The sequence below is a fragment of the Diprion similis genome, chromosome 8 (genome assembly GCF_021155765.1).
Source record: "Diprion similis isolate iyDipSimi1 chromosome 8, iyDipSimi1.1, whole genome shotgun sequence".
NCBI classification, from domain to species: domain Eukaryota; kingdom Metazoa; phylum Arthropoda; class Insecta; order Hymenoptera; family Diprionidae; genus Diprion; species Diprion similis.
The window spans coordinates 5,012,619-5,029,225 of NC_060112.1; the positions used below are offsets into that span (position 1 = coordinate 5,012,619).

At 41.9% G+C, this 16,607-nt stretch overlaps 1 long non-coding RNA gene across 1 annotated transcript in view; it reads left to right on the forward strand.

Annotated features, from left to right (window-relative positions):
* Positions 1–5,975: 5,975 nt before the first annotated feature.
* The window catches only part of LOC124409232, a 33,988-nt gene continuing 23,356 nt past the window's right edge, over positions 5,976–16,607 (forward strand). Inside the window, exons 1-2 of the long non-coding RNA XR_006929504.1 lie at positions 5,976–6,107; positions 11,945–11,949. This is a non-coding gene — a long non-coding RNA (uncharacterized LOC124409232). The remainder of the gene's footprint in view (positions 6,108–11,944; positions 11,950–16,607) is intronic.

Below are 16,607 nucleotides of genomic sequence, written 5' to 3' on the forward strand. Positions count from 1 at the left end.
CTGTCTTCTTCGCGCGGGTTTCGTCGGCGTTGCTCGCGCATTAAAAATGTATCAATCTCAAAGAGGACGTCGCGCGCTGCGTTGCTTTGCAGGACCAAAATGACCGGGAACATCGCATCGTCCTCACTCCGTTTTGCTATGCCCGTCGAGAACTTCTCCGTCTCCTCAACTCAACTCGTTTCTGAACATGGAATGTGTTTAGGCTCGAACCATAAAGAATATCGCCGCGCTGAAATGACCTATTGCCTCGAAAAAGCTGAGATCGGTTGGCATTCTACTTTTTAATAAATTCTCCATCTTTTTATAGAACCGCAGTTCAAATTAATAGCTCGCATTGTCTTTTATTGAAATTCTTTCTCTTTTAAATCATCGCGGTTTTCGGATTGCTGCCGAAATTACTTCGAAGGACATTTTCAAACCAATGATTGCGGCATTGATAAAGATTTCCGAAATTGCGATCTAATAATTCAAACTCTTAGAAACATTTCAGCAATATCTTAAGTGACACAAGATTCTCAAAAATTCCTTCAAACAGACCAAATGCGACGTCAACTGTGTTTATCGATGTTTAACACTGTTTTGAGTCTTATGCAGAAACATGTGAGACGTGATCGTTAAATTCATGCTCACAACATTAACTCTTACTCGCCGTACTTTTGTAGAATCACGTACTTGCCAGACTAGGGTGTACTAAAAAAAAGAATGCAATAGAAAAAAATATAAAAATGGCTATTTGAAAATAAATGCATCATTTTTTATTTTTCAACATTAAGGGCTCAAACTTTAGCTCAGTCGTTTAAGTACTTAAAATTAAACCTGAGGTGGTCTACACCCCTAGGTGCCGAATAATGGTTAAGAAAAACGTTACTACTTTAAGTTGTTTGAACGGTGCTGCAGGGATGATGAATTGCCAGGATACTGATGGGTACCTTATGGTGTCGAGCTGTGTTCAGCGTCAGGAATTCCTGAAGACGTAGAGGTTGAAAAAGCGTGAACATGCGTTCGCCGATGACGAAACGCATTATATTGTGCATGTACCTCATATCCGTACAGTGCAGGATTCTGGGCTGACAAAGGTGCTAATTTCCGGTCAGCAATGTAGACAGCAGCCTTTATTTCGGGAAAACAGTGCAGAATAGGAACTTGTTATGAGAAAACGGCGATCGGCGAAGGGGAAAACAAAAAGAGAGGGGAAAAAGCTGGGCTGGACCGTTGATGATAACATCAGTTTTGTCGTCGAGGGTCTGGTCCTGCCGCGTTCTTCCTCGTCCTGGAGGATCGCGCTCCCTCTTCGCGCCCTCTCTCGTGTGTCTCTCCTGTCTGTCGACTCGCTGGTCGTGTAATTTGTATCGAAACGGACTAGAATCACAGCGCGGCGCGTCGGCACCGGGCAAAAGCCCCGGCAAATGTTCCTCTTGTCTTGTTCCTGTTTTCTCTGGAACCGCGTCCTGGACCCCGTATTTCGCGGTTTCGCCTCCGCCTCGGAGCCCGCGATCCGCTCGATGTTGCTCTTATTTTTCGGCTCACTTCACGACGTACTTTTTACTCGCATTTCTACGACTGATCCCGCCTGAAAACCATCCGCTAACAAGCAACTCCGGATCACGAATTGTGATGCGCCTGACACTTTAGAGATGTTTGCCTGCCTGCCTGCCTGTCTGTCTGTCTGACCAGTCCTTCCTTCCCTAGCTTCGTTTGGTCATCTCGCCTCACTCTCGGGCCACGTATAACATCAATGGACTGAGGTTTCCCTGATGGACGACCATATTCGGGGGGCCACCAGTTTATACGATCGAACGCCAAACTGATTTTGCTCGTGCCGACCTTTTTTTTTTTTTTTTTTTACTCAATTCTTGTCCAATCATTTTCTCTCTTTTTCGCCTTTTGTCTCTCTGTAGAAAAACTCCTACCTGCAAAATATGGTGTTAGAGCAGTCTCCTGAATTTTTATAGGCAAGCGATCTGCAACTATATACAGGAATTCAAATTTATCTACAGATTTGAAATTTTGTCGTATATAAGACTTCCAGGCCTTACTGGATACGGAAAACACGTTTCATCTTTCTGTCGAATTTAAGCATCATATGATTTCACGCACAAGCAAGTTCTACACAAAGTCGAAAATAATTATTCTATTTGCAAAAGCTCGGAAACACGGTTTTAATGCGAACAGTGTTTTTTTTTTTTTATTATTATTATTATTATAGTTGCTGAAGGTCTATCCAAAAATGAATTTCATATTTCAAAAAATAAAACTTTTTCTTACACAAAAACAAATTGAGTTATATTTTTTCTGTGGGAAAAAAAATATTTCACGGTGTTTCTTGTAAACGATAAGGTTCAGAGGTTCGAAATTTTCAGTACTTTAATATCTTCGGCTCCTGGTTATGCAGGAATTACAATTAACGGAATCTTCTTGTAAAATTACATGGAGCTATATCGGAGAAGCGGTAATTTCAAAAGCGTGTCTCTCGGATTTTCGGCTAATTAAAAATAAGAGGGAGAGGGATGGACGGATTGATGGGCATGCATACACTCTTATAATTGGCGATTGACAACTTCCTTTCCCGCGTCGATTGTTCGTAGAGATAACGGGCTGTCGATACCTCTCGGTGTCCGTTCTTTTATTTCTTTGGTTGTACGTGTCGAACCGCCCTTGCATTCGACATCTTGAACACACCACGTTTCCTATCCCGTTCTTCGATCCAGATTCAGATCCCGAAAGGGCGTCACTCACTCATCGAATCCGTCGATCTTCCGAACGAGAGCCGTCAATTTATCTTCTGTTAATCTAGTAATTAATTTTAAACGGAATATAATTGGTCAGTCGTAATTTAGAAGCTCGATCTTCTTTTTCACCTCTCTTTCTCGATCTCCTTGTTTCCTCATGTCCTTTTCTCTTTATTTCTCTTCTTTTTCTCTTACTACCTTGTTTTTGCTCTTGTTTTAACTGTTTTTCGTCGCTGTAGTCAGTTGGTGTGGTTATTAGCCAAGACCGGTTGTCCAACGAAATTGACTCGTTGAGTTCCAGCTTCACGTGCAATCTCAACGATAATACTCCTGCTCGCACACGATTATCCGGCCAATCTTAATTCTCTGGTCTATTACAAAATTATTACACGTCTCTTGGGTCAATCAGCCTTTCTACATCGAACTTCTCGCCTTTCTTTTTTACTCGGTACAAAAAAAGTCTCACAATTTTTTTCAAAACGAAAACATTTTCGAAACAGAATTTTTATGCCCAAGTTAGAAAACTAAATTTCCGAATTTCAATTCACTCTGCGATTCTAAATACCAAAAAAAGCGGAAAATATTTCGTTTCGAGTACAAAAACGTAATATCTCGAGTGCTGAATTCAGGAATCAAAAGGAGTAAGTAGCTGGCGATTACGTATAATGCAATTATAATGTTTGCATAACGGGTCGCATTTTGACAGAAGTAAATCAGCAACTTGTTATAGTTGTTTTCAGCAACGCCATTGGCGTCAACGTTTTGAAGCATTGGCTTCTCGGTCCTCGTGCACATGATCATCATATTGGTAAATTGGATTTGTCAGATTACGTCACGCGGAGTTAGCCAAGTGTCAATCACCGTTTCGGCTACCGGGGACTCCTGGTGTTTCGGTAATTGCACCTTGCTTACGCCTACCTGTCAATTAAACAGCGCCGATATCTAATTACTCCGAGTTACACTCGCGTCTAATAAGCCCAAGTTTTTTCCTCTCGGTTTCAACTCTTCGCATTTGTAACATGTCCGGGCGAACCTTGGACGTTCACTTATTTCTTAAACTAATGACGCTGCTTTTTAATCGATGATTGAAAAGGTTTTTTTCTTCAGTCAAACATAAGAAATCAACGAGTCCTCGTACGAAGCTGTAATAAAAAAAAAGAAATCCTGACCCGAGAGTCGTTGAAAAATATTGGGATTCGAAAATCTAAATTCAATCCAAACTTAATCCGTTTTCTTCTTCTCACTAGACGTCAGTTTCAATTCAAATCTAGTCACGTAAGTCCGAAGTTATGATTGTGCTCCGGCTTCCACTGCACAATCGAACCAGAATTCAAATCCAGCAAAATACATGCAAAACAGGGTTTTTACCGCTGTGCGAATAATACTGTACCTGCGGTATTATTATAGACGGGTATAAATCAAACGATTGACAAGTGAGGCTTGAATGGAAATAGATGAGTGCTGATAATCTTATCTCATTGTCCCCGATCGGTACAAACCGCGTGTCATAAACGGACGAATTGAGCATAGAGAGAAAGGGCTGTACGAAAAACGACAAACGGGATTTCTTAAGCCAAACCATAAGCCGGATTCGACTAGTCTCTAATTGTTGCTAAGAAATTCGATTTGCCTACAAAAGTTGAAGTCGATGTCAAGCCACTGAGGTCCGAGGATTTGCAGACTTGCCTGTTTAAGCCACGATTGAAAACTTCTTCACGGCTTTTCTTTACACAAGTTAATTATATTATATCTACGCCTAACTCAAATTTGGGTACCAGCAGGGTTTGAATTTCGATGCTAAAAATTCTCACACTCTTCACACTAGACCTTCTCTAGACTTAATTGGTGTACAGGTAAGATCCGAAGTTTCCTGAAACAGCTTCGATCTTGGGAAATCTTTTAATCTGACATTTTCGCAAGTCAATCATTGGTTCAACGTTAGAAGACGTTTCTCCACAAGGATGAACTTTTCCTTAGCCTATCCTGTTCGAAACCTTTATTCTTCGATCTTAAGCCTGAAGCATCATGCCTCCGAAGCCATTCAAGACCATCGCAAGGTGCAAACGAAGGAGCAGCCACAGAGTGTGCCGCAAGCGAATAAGTTTGAACTGTAGCACTTGTGGCACCAGATGACAACCCGAATCAAGATTAGCCTTCAGAGTTTACTCGTACTGCGTGCCTAGTAGCTAGTGCCGATGAGGCACTCGACCCAATTCGACCGGAGCTTATCGGTCGGCTCTTGCGTTTAGCTCGCTGTTTCGAAGATGGATTTAAACGCGACGACTGTTCGTTTTCAACTAGCGAGACATGAAACACGAGAACTGCATTTGCATCTGGGGCTTCGAGTGCGACTCTCGACCCTCAACCGAAAAGCCACGCTGACTTCTCGAACTTCGGGCTGCTGGAGGCTCTATAATCGTCGGTGCAGGCAACGTTGCGTCGGGCACCCGGCTCTCGCCAAGAGAGACATCCATCCCGGCCACGGGGGGTCGCCCCGGGTAATTGTCTGCCAGACACCGGGCCGGCAAAGCGCACACCTCGAGAAGAGGGGTCCACATCTCCACCTCCTCGGAAACAAAATTCAAGACCAGCGACGCTCATCTTTTTCCGATAAATTCGTCGTCTCTGAGCTTTTAGAGCTCGTGGCCATAACGAGGTAACTGGGGTTGGCTTCCGTTGCATCCTGGTGCTTCTCTATCCCTGTATTCCGGTGTGCGTCTAACGATTCATGGGACCGATTCGGAATCGGACGCTGGGATCGCCTCCCTCCTTTTGAACGGAGTGAGCACCCTGGTTCAATCCCATATTCCAAGTGATTACTTACTCGATATAATACAGACAAATAATCGCTAAGGCGCTGCTAACACCATGGAATATTACCATAAAACATGCGTTCGGCTGCCTGCCTCTCCGTCCACGCACACCATCTTACTTCTGGGGAGGTTATATTTACGCATTCATGTATTCATGTGCTTGGTATATACGCGCGAGGGGTCAGGGGCCCGGGCCCTTCGCTCCCTGCTCTCTCACTCCCACTCGCTATCGTCACGATGGTCCGATCTCTCTCGGTTTCCTCTCGTGATGGTATTTATGTATTTATGATCTTTGCTCTGCCGTGCGAGAGAGGATACTGGGGTCCTCAATTAAGCTGCCATTATACGCTATAACCAATGGGTATGGAACGTATTATTCAAGATTTGTGAAATCCTGTGATATTAATGAGGATGATTTTTATGGTTTAGGGAACGGGGGCCTGCCGACCAAACGACGTTCACCATTCACGTCAAACATTTCACCTAACCTAGTGTCCACAAACCACCCCGGCAATCGCATCTTTCGACGCTTTCATCTGTATCAGGCGTTCAAATTACACGGTATGTAGAAGGTTAATATTTATGATAAACTTTACGCTGCGGTTCTGTATGAAAACACTCTTCAGGTTATTTCGATAAAAGAAACCGTCACGGTTCATTGACGTAGCGGTATGTCTATTTCGAGTCAACTACTCGTTACGCTTCACTGGGCTGCTCAGTTCAGTCTTAATGAATTACAATTCCCAGTGTGATGATCCCTGATAATCAAAATCAGCATAGTCCACACAGAAATTTCATGAATCAATATCAAGACTGCAGTAGTCGGTAGCAAATGCGATTTTTACGATGCAGTGTATCCATTGGAATTGGTTGAACTTCTTCGGAAGCAAATCGTGAAGTTTAGATGATTAAGGCTAAACATTCAAACAGCCTGATTCCAGAAATCTTTCGAGGATCTATAAGAGTAACTCGATTATATCGGAGACTTTGTCTTCACTAGCGAAGATGAAATTTTCATAAATTTCCTAATGGCTTAAGAGATCGTAGCGTGGAACGTGAGTGTTTGCCGCGTGCAGGTATTCCAGAAGCGAGCCTGGCGAAAGCCAGTGAAGAAGAATTGGAAGGATCAATCAGTCATTGGTCAAGACAGGGCGGGGTGTGGGTATTGACGAAAAGTTATTGAATACCTGCAACGGCGGCATACCTGAGCCCCTGGGCTACTCGGGGTGGATCCTTCTCTCCCTCTTTCTCTCTCTCTCTCTCTATTAATATACCATCGGGCATATTTATATGTTAAGTAAAGGTGGGCAGGTCGCGCGTCGTTCGGCCGACTCGGTGCGAGGAGTATTTTAATGGCGTTATAATGTATGTAAGTTTTACCATCGCGCCAATCGGGCTCGTTTTAAATTCCCATATGCCCGCACGCAGGGCCCCGGGAGCGAGCCCTTTGCCGTGTGTGTATCCGTATACGCATGCGTGCGTGTCGCACCCGTGTCTATAACCATCGGGAACCCCGATCCCTCCAGCTTTGGAACGAGTCGGACTCAGCGTGGTGCCTCCTCAATATATTCAATCATTAAATTATCACTTCTGTACTTTAAGGGTCTTGCACTATCCGGTTATTCCCCCCTCTTCTCGCCCTGCGGCGCTAAAACGGCTCCGAAACGCTGCGCGCGCAGCGCGATCACAGCGCCGCCAAAACTAACCTAATCGTGCTGGTTTGCTGAATTCATTCCTCAATCCGCAGTCTTGAAGTTTGGTCCGGTCAATTCCTTCGAGCGTTGAAGTACGGAAACTATTTCTTGCAAGGCTAATATTCAATGCTAATGTTCCTGATACGTTTCAGCATATTTTTCAAATCCATGTCGCTGATTGGCTGCTGCCGTTTGACGTCAGAGCGACAGCAAAGCTATGCACTTCTCAAATATAATAAACACAAATAGAACGAGGAAATGAATTTTTGACGGATTTCCCAAAAATATCCAGCCACGTTTTTATCCACGAGAATAATTATTGCTCCAGTGATACTTGTTGCTTTACAAGCGCGCGAAGAAATTTTTAGTGTATGCGTTAATGATCAATCTGCATGAGGATTATACTTGCGCGTGAGAAAAGCTTAATAAGTTCAGGTTGTTAGCCTGACTCTGCGGTACAGTACTCGGAGCAAATAATTTGCAATTCATTATAAAAGCATTAGCTAGGCATTGGATTCTGAGCTTCTCGCGTATTTGCATTCCTTATTTACATCCTCTTCGTCTTTGTTGCACCAATGATGTTGTCGCAACTCGTATATTGTGCATACATGCAGTGCACAATATTTATTAATCTTATTTTTACTTATGCAAATGGCTCTCTTTCTCTTGTTTTTTTCTTCCTCATCTTCATACCTTTCACGTATGTATATATTAGTTATGCAACGTGTCGTGTTCCTCTTCCCAGCACCTCGACGTTCAGTTTATGTGACATTTCTTCTTCCCCTTCCACTTCGCAAAAATGTTTCTAGTTCGATAAATCATCGTATTAATTGTTATTAGTGACGGGAAACATGTAGTCGATTATCACACCCCAATTTACTTGTTTGTGGCCTGCTTGTTACGATTAGTATTGATACTTACCTCCTGGATTTCTTTTTTCGCGTTAGTTTCATTCTCATATCCATTCTTCAAAGTCAAAGGATTCTCAACTTTCACCTCAATAGTCGGTGATGAGTGTAACTCATTCGTCGTGGGACATGGCATGTGACCAGTAGTAAAAATTTGTTTTCTGTTTGAGCTGTGTAATTGACACTCAGCTCCATCATGTAGTAACAGTTCTCAAAAGACCCAATGGTCAATCCGTGCCCTATTGATAATGAAACGTGAATAAATCAAGTGCGAAAAACGCGTGTCTGTAACATAGAAGCGGTAAATTTGACACGCCGCGTATTATGAGGATGAAGGATGAAGTGACTGGAGAATGGGCACACAGCGAGTCGTCTTTCGGGATGTAGGCTTGTCTCTCGTGTAACATGCGGCTGCTGCGGCTGCTGCTGCTGCTGCAGGTCGTTCTGCCAGCTCAATGGGATGCTACATTGTAACTTTGCCATGAAAACGGTGTAAATTTTGCCTCGTAAATACGCTGTTTTAGTGGCTACAAATTTGGCTTGAATTTTGCACGGCTAATAACGGTGGATATGTATAAGGTCCCTTGCACATGCCCACCACCGTCATTTGAGTGGTATGCGCCAAGCGTTGTAGTCAAGGAGCTTGAAAATTACTCGCTAATTTAATGAGCTTCCAAATTAGTTACCCTCTTCATTTTATATTTTCACTCATCGCGCAGCCGATTTTTTGGCCCAACCACCGTCTTTTCTTTCTTGCGATACTTTCAAACCATTGAAACGGTCATTTCGAGACTAAGTTCTCGGTGTCTTCAGGCCTTTGTGTTCATGATATTCAACTGTCTTAGATCAAGTGATTCAGAAGAGAATAAATCGATGTTGAACAGAAACATATTTTTCGAATTTGAAAACAATCATCTGTCGTACAAAAGGAGTATCAAATTGATTACTGGAAGTCAGATTAAATAGAAAAGAAGAAGACCTTGACTCGGCGATGCCTATCTGTTTTGTAATCCCCTGAATATCGCACCATGCAGTCTAAGACGAAGGTATTCCTTGCCTCTCGAGGGCCTGCAACTGCAGTGTGTGCACGGATCGAGCATCTTGTAAATATGTCTTTTGTGTTTACGAAAGAATGCGTTCGGCGATATTTACAACGAAGAGAAGGATTTCTTTTCTCTATTTTCTCCCCAGACGATACCTGATGATCTTCGTTCAGTCGGCAGGGGCAGTCCGTAGGATTAACAAGGTAACCCAGCTGAGGCCTCAGCGGTGATCTCAGCGGTGAGCCGAGCGATTGGTGCATAACTAGCACCCATTTCAATATCATTAGATACCCGGTCGCTTCAGCATCCAGCCTCTCTCGCGTAAATAATAAAGCTCCAGTTCTCTCATCGCGGGGAGAAATTTTTCTTTACGAGGAAAAAATAGCGAGGAAAATATCGTACGCGTGTTAAATAACCCGGGTTTCACGGTTTCGGGTGGTGAAAAAAAAAGACCGACTTTGACTAGCAAAAAACATACCTCTATACTCACAAATTATACTCACGGACTGATTTATGTCAGGGATTATTCCTCAGCCCGTAACCCCATTAATAGCGTTTTAGTTAGTCGTCGCTTGGCTCGGCTTCGTTTTCGTTGTGGCTAAACATCGCCAGGGTGGATATATAACTGCCTGCCTACCTTCTCGCCGACCGTGGTATCGTGTTGGCAGACCGGTTGGCTAATGTGTTGAGGAAAATATTTACGATGATTGTTTATGGACCCGAGGTAGGCATATTAGTGGATCCATTCCACGGCTGGCTCGGGTTCTGCGGGTTAAACACCCGCGGTTTCTTCGCAGGTCCACCACCTCTTACTCCTCGTCATATTCATCTCTCTCTCTCTCTCTCTCTCCGATGAACTTTTATTTAACTTTGCTTTCGTTTCCCTCCTGAACTTATTACCGAATCTCTGCGCCTTGGCTCCCGAATCCATCGAAATATAGTCCGAACCCCAACGCGCTCCGGCTATAAGTGTGACGGAGATTTGGAGGGGGTCACTTGAACAACTAGATGCGCGGCTTGCGCGACGCTCTTTCGATGGATCACGTTAAGGGTTTTAGTATTTCTGAATGAAACTTTTCCTAATCGATCAATTCAATGGTGACAGAATCCATAATTTATTGATGTAAGGCTGACAATGAGAAATGATTACCTGCACATGATTTGCCATTCAATAATAATCTGAAATTGTAAAAAGTTTACGTTTCATATTTCAGAAATATTCCCCTAAAAAATGATGTGCTAACTAAAAGCAAATAAATTTCAGTTGTATTATAAATCTACTAGAAATTTAATCTCCTATACGTCAATGTTTATTTGGGATCAGTGAAGTTTATTTTATACGTTTTATTTACTAAATTTAGTATGATTTTTCTGTAACAAAAAGTTCATTCGAAAATCGATTGAAATCCTATAATTACTATTCAAAAATTTGTAGCACACCAAGAAAATTAATTTTTTCCCTTTGCGCCACTTCATTTTTCTGGTCACGAAATCAAAATATTTCAAACGGAAAGTACAAAATCTAACCGTTTGAATTTTGAATCCTGAAACCATTCAAAACGCAATCCTAAAGTTCTGCCGTAAAACCAGACCATGAACGCTGCATGCCCATTGTGCAGTCGGAGGTTACAGCCGAATAATCGGCCCTCCTTCAGGGGTGGAAAAGGGGGAAGTTTGAGCCTCGCGGTGTCCGACGAGTGTCACAGTTCACACCTCGAAGTCCCCGAGGAGGAGGCTGTAGGGGATGGAGGGAGGAAGATCGAGGCTTGGAGGCGAGGCTGAAGCGTCGCTCCCCGCTGAGACGGGGACTAAGACGTTGGGGATAGACAGGGTATGACCGAAAACGACCCCCTGAGTAGCAAAATACCCGTAGAGGCATTGTTCCCGCGTTTAACCGGCACTAACTCACGATCAGATGATACTCGTGCGTGCCGCGGAGAGCGAGAGAGAGAGAGAGAGAGAGAGGGAGCAAGGGGCTGGAGGAGGGGGGGTGGGGGGTGGCATCTATTAACATGTACCCCGGGGGAAACCGACCCCCGTTCCTGGAAACGAGATGAATGATGGCTGAATTAGTCGATATTTTTCTCTGCCTCTTATATAAACCGACTGAGTAATATGCGCCGCACGATTCGTAATAATGAGAGCATCGTGTGGCCGAATATTTACTGCGGTTGTGGTTTACATCGCTCTCTCAATTCGTGTACGTAATCGCTCATTGAGAGGAAACTGTGAAACTTGACAGGCTGAATTACCAACTGCATCGCGCATGCGCGAAATGATTGAACTGTATTGGTCAGCGGATGGGTCTTTTGGAAATATTTCCATAAAGAAGTCAGGGGGACCAACTTATACTTGAAACGGGGATGAGATCTCAAACTCTCACGTATTGAATGGCGAATCGAAATTATGTTGTTATGATTGCTGGTAGCAGTCATCTGTAGTCATGCAGTAAAATCTGTTTATTCTAGAAAAATTCGCATCACCTACATAACCTCAATAAGCTGCGTTTGACAGCTGAAGTTTGAGATGGCCAGCCTGCGTCAAAAGACGCCATAACTCGCGCATGCGCAGTCGGACGACCGATCTACTAAGTGTCGCCATTTTCTCTGGGTACTAGAAATTTATTGGGTGATTTGAAGTTTAACGGTCGAAAATAAAGTTCAGCTTGCGTCTCGAAGGAGATTCCAATGATCATTTTGGAGACCTGTGTTAAGCGGTGATCTTTATTTTTCTGAAATCAATTTTATTCCACAACAGGTCACGTCGTTCTCAAGTTGAACGGTCAGAAATTATTCAATCGTATAATTTTACGTTTTCTTATTTTCCCGAAAGATGAAATCGTTTGAAATGTTTGGAAGTCGTAACGTTTGTTAATGTGGTTGTGTAGAAATTTGGAATATAGTTTAGAAAATTGCAGAGAATGCGGAGTTAAAACGTACAGAAGCTTGGTATAACCTCAAAACGAGTGAGAATCAGTTGCGAGTACATTTTTAAAACTTTTCTTGGCGATCGTTCAACGACAACCACAAAGTGTATAATTCGCCAAAGTGTGGAACGATTTCGTTTATACTTAGGAAAGAAAAAAGAGTCTGAAATACGACTCGCTGGGTTGAATTTTAACGATTGCTTATAAGATTTCGTCGCAGGCATCGGGATCCACCGTGTCGCGTCCTCAACGTACAACCAGAAAAAAGAAACAGCAAAAAACGACGGAGGAAAGGAGAAGCAACAAAACACGTTTCAGAGGATAGATGGCCGTTTGTTCGGATTGAATTTAGTGTGAAATTTGTACGATATAATATAAATGGAAACACAATCGTTTGTCACGTCGACGCATAACACTGCACGCGTGTATACATACTACATAAAACGTCCCCGCTACAATACCTTACAAAATTCATATACAACCATAGAGGCGTTTTAACGCGTGAATAGATCAGTGGAACCACTCCATGACGGTATACAGAATCGTACGTACTTTATTAGGCAGAAAATCTCGAACAAACTGAAAAACTGCGCCCTGCCCTCCCCTGTGTCTTTCCGTTTGAGCTTCGCAAGGACTCTGAACGCAAGCTCATGATGCATATAATGTACGACAAAGCACATAGACAAGCTGACGATGATAAAGACGAAAAAGATTTATGAAGTTATTTCTTGTCGTAGAAGAAGAAGGGAAAAAAAAGGAGGAGATTCGCACCTTGAAGTACGACTGCACACTAGCAAATGAATTGCTGGAAAACGGTTTTCTCTGCAGTGGATACATGATATTTTTCTTCTTTTTTCGATATAGATATCGCCTGCAGAGTCGCGTGGCCATTATTCACACTCACACTATTCATAATAGAAAAATTTGTTTTTCACTGAGTGAACAAGCGTTGCGCCTTTTCTACTGTATAATAGAACCGCTGGCAGCTTTCTCGCCGAGGCGTTTCAATGCCGGAGATTTTCCAAATGAGCTGCGGTCAAGAAGCAGTTTTTGACGTCTTCGTTCGATGACCGTTTCTCGAAAATTAGATATCGCCAATGTATCTGTCCTATCCTCTCCTGTCGACTTTTCTGCACATTGTACCTCAGCTATAGAAAATTTGTTTGCATTCAAACACGGGAGGAACTGCATTTTTCGGTACAAAAAGTCCGGCCAACAACCTGCGGAAAATTTTTCTCCACGCGGCTTCGAGGTTAAGCTCATTTCTCGTTGACGCCCGCATTATGTTCGCCGGCTGAGGGAAGCGGGAAAAATGGCGAGGGCTGTTTTCTGCTCCGCCCTTAACAACCGATCTCTTACACTCTGTGACTGATCCCTCGTGTAGATTTCACTCCCATTGTTGACTCTAAAGACCTTTTTAGTTCTCTAAAGGACTCCCCTCCCTCCCCTCCTGATCCTTTCAAAACCGGCACCCTACATCCTTTCAGCATTCTCGAGTGGCTAGTTCATTGTCCGAGTCAATCTTCCTCTCGTTAACTTCTTATTTTCACACTTATGTATTCGCCGAATCTATTGCCATTTGCGCAGCTCTCTTGCACACTCGACTGCATTTTGTATACAGCTTAACTCTGCACCTTCCCGAAATATTCTCATTCCCTTGCTTATTCGTATTCATATGTTAATCGCAATTCCGAAATATGTATATAATTTTTACTAAAATCTTCATTTTGTGGTATGTAGATGATGAATGATATCGAAGGCATGTTTTAAAAGTTATTTTCCCGTTTTGAAAGTTCTAGTTACAAAATCTTTTCTCGAACTGTTAAAATTATAGCTTGTGTCTTCGAATTTACTTAGTTTAATGTTTTTTTCATAGTAAGGATGTCGTTTTCTTATTTTTAACACACTTCAAGATTTTCCACAAGTATTATGATTATTAGTTTTCATTCATTTTATGTGTACACGTATCGAGATGGTATTTTACTGTATCAACTCCCACAGTTTTTGAACCATGCAGCTAAAACGGTTGATGATCCCACGCGTGGCATTCTTAGAAAATAACCGAAAGCAAGAAATATTCTCAAACATGTTTTATATTACCAACAAATTGCTCGTATTTCCTGCCCTGTCTCAGCAATTGTTTAACCCGATCGCCATGTTTTATAACGAAGCGTACAGCAATTTTAGTTGTTGTTGCGGAGTTAGTTACCCTGCACGTCGTTGTGACAGGGTAAAAGCAACATTTACGTACACATATTCATATACATATATATACATATATATGTACATATGTATGTATGTTGGTATAACAAGCCACACGAAAGATGGAGTTATTACCTTGGAGAGACTTTTAGAGCCCTCAGACACGCCTTTCCAATGTTACCTGTTATTAGTCACGTGGTCATGGCGTCGACTCAAAGAAGAACTCGAAACTGCGCGCGATGCAGTTTGAAAAAGCCATTCCTCTTCGTCGTTGTAAAGCCGAACGTTCGCTCTGCTGCGGGGCTTTTTCGATGAAATCACGAAACCAACTTTCTTCTCAAAATTAATTTTTCTTTTTTTTTATGCACCGGCAGTGCAGCCTTCGCAGATAATGTCTTTTCTTTACGGTGATGAGAAATTGTTTTCTCGGGTTGCGAATCGAGGGTTGGTAAAAAATCGCAATAATCATTCGCCATTCAGGGTGAATCTCTGTTGCAGGATGTGTGTATATTTAATATACACTCAAGCCAACTGTAGCCGCCTATATTCGTCCGCGAAATATATGCAGCACGGTCAATTACAGAGGTTATTTATTTTCGAACGATGCTGAGAACGTCAGCGTCGCAATAAATAACCGTAATGGCACACGCCATTACGGACGATACCTACGGGTGATATTTTCTCACTCACGATCAACGATCATTTCCAGTCGCTGTTCAACGCCTACGAAACTCGAGCTGCACTGTACTCCTCTCATTATGCATCATCCGTCAAATTCGCAAACGAAAAATTCGCGCACAATACGCCGCTCGGCAGCTCAGCTTCGCTCTTTTATTGTCAGCCATTGTAATTCGAGCCTGTCTGTTTACAGAGAGAAATCTTCCACTCGTCGTCGATACCATGCAGACTTTTAATAATATTTTCATTTCTTCCAATAATTGACTGAAAAAGTATGGTTCAGTGCAAAAAATTAAAATCAGTTTTGTGGCTCTAAACAGAAAGTCTAGTATGTGTAATTTTTTTTTCCTTTCTTTTTCTTTTAATTATCGTTTTGTGTAAATTTCACCTTCTAAAAAATGTCTTCTCCACTGGCTAGTTCGTTTCTATTGCAGTCAAAATTAATTAGCATGCAAATAAGCCACTGCTACGGGTCAGTTGGCGATCTTTTTATAGTTCAGTTGGAATATTAAATTGTTATCGAACCGTGTAATTCGTTATCGTCGTTAAATATCAGATTACAATCTCGTACAGTTTTATAAAACGTGATGGCAAGCTAATTTTAATACGACCGATGGCTCCGAGTCATTCAATCATCCAGGTTAACCTGTGCACTAAAAATTGTCGAATACAGCGCCGTCGAATTTATCGAATTAATAAATTTCATCCTTAAAGTTTTAAACGATATGTGGCTTCACGCGCGCAGGTGTTTTGAACTCTTCGTAAAGTATACATAATAAGTACCTTTTATGCTCTTTCAGTCAATAAAATGTTGATCATTATTATCATAAACCCGGAATGTTAATTATATATTCATCGATTGTATCGAATTACAAAAATTTTTACCGAGGCAAGAAGAGTTGAATAATGAATAAATGTTTTTTTTTTAAACTGTATTTCAAAACACTCCGAGAGCATAATTTTAGAATTGAAGTTAGACAAATGTTAGTTAGACTGGATCGATTATTATCGAAGAAGAAAGTGAATATCAATAAAATATTTGTAATGATTTATTGATTTTTTTTTTTTTGCCCATAACCGATTAGAGTAATTTGTAATAAATTTTACATCGGAATTGGCGATAATTTATAATAATCTAGACAGCTGATATTACACGCCTGCGCGTAAAATACATAAACTTAGACATCTCGTGGAACGAGGAACCGTAAGTATGTATATTCGTATAATAATATCTTTGAAACTAGCTGCGGTAAGTTTTCAGCCACATTACTCGTCCTCGTTAATTCAATTTTATTATCTGCCTGAACGTATCGCTCTCACCTGCTCTCCCAGCATTTTTTTCCTTTAGTTCATACGTACGTGCACCTTTTCGCCACAAATCTTGAAACGAATCGCGTGGCCCTTGGATTATAGTAAAAAACGAGTAAAATTCGCTTCGCTATAATCTTTTGCGAATGATGATGTGCGAAGTTCTTACGCTTATTAGTAATTTTTTTTTTTTTTTATACAGGGAAATAATTTTCCTCGTTATCGTAAAATTTTTCACAATCTCTCCGCGTTTTTCGTATTAGAGTATATTCTGATTTACTACAGCTGAGTGTAGACTTAATTAAA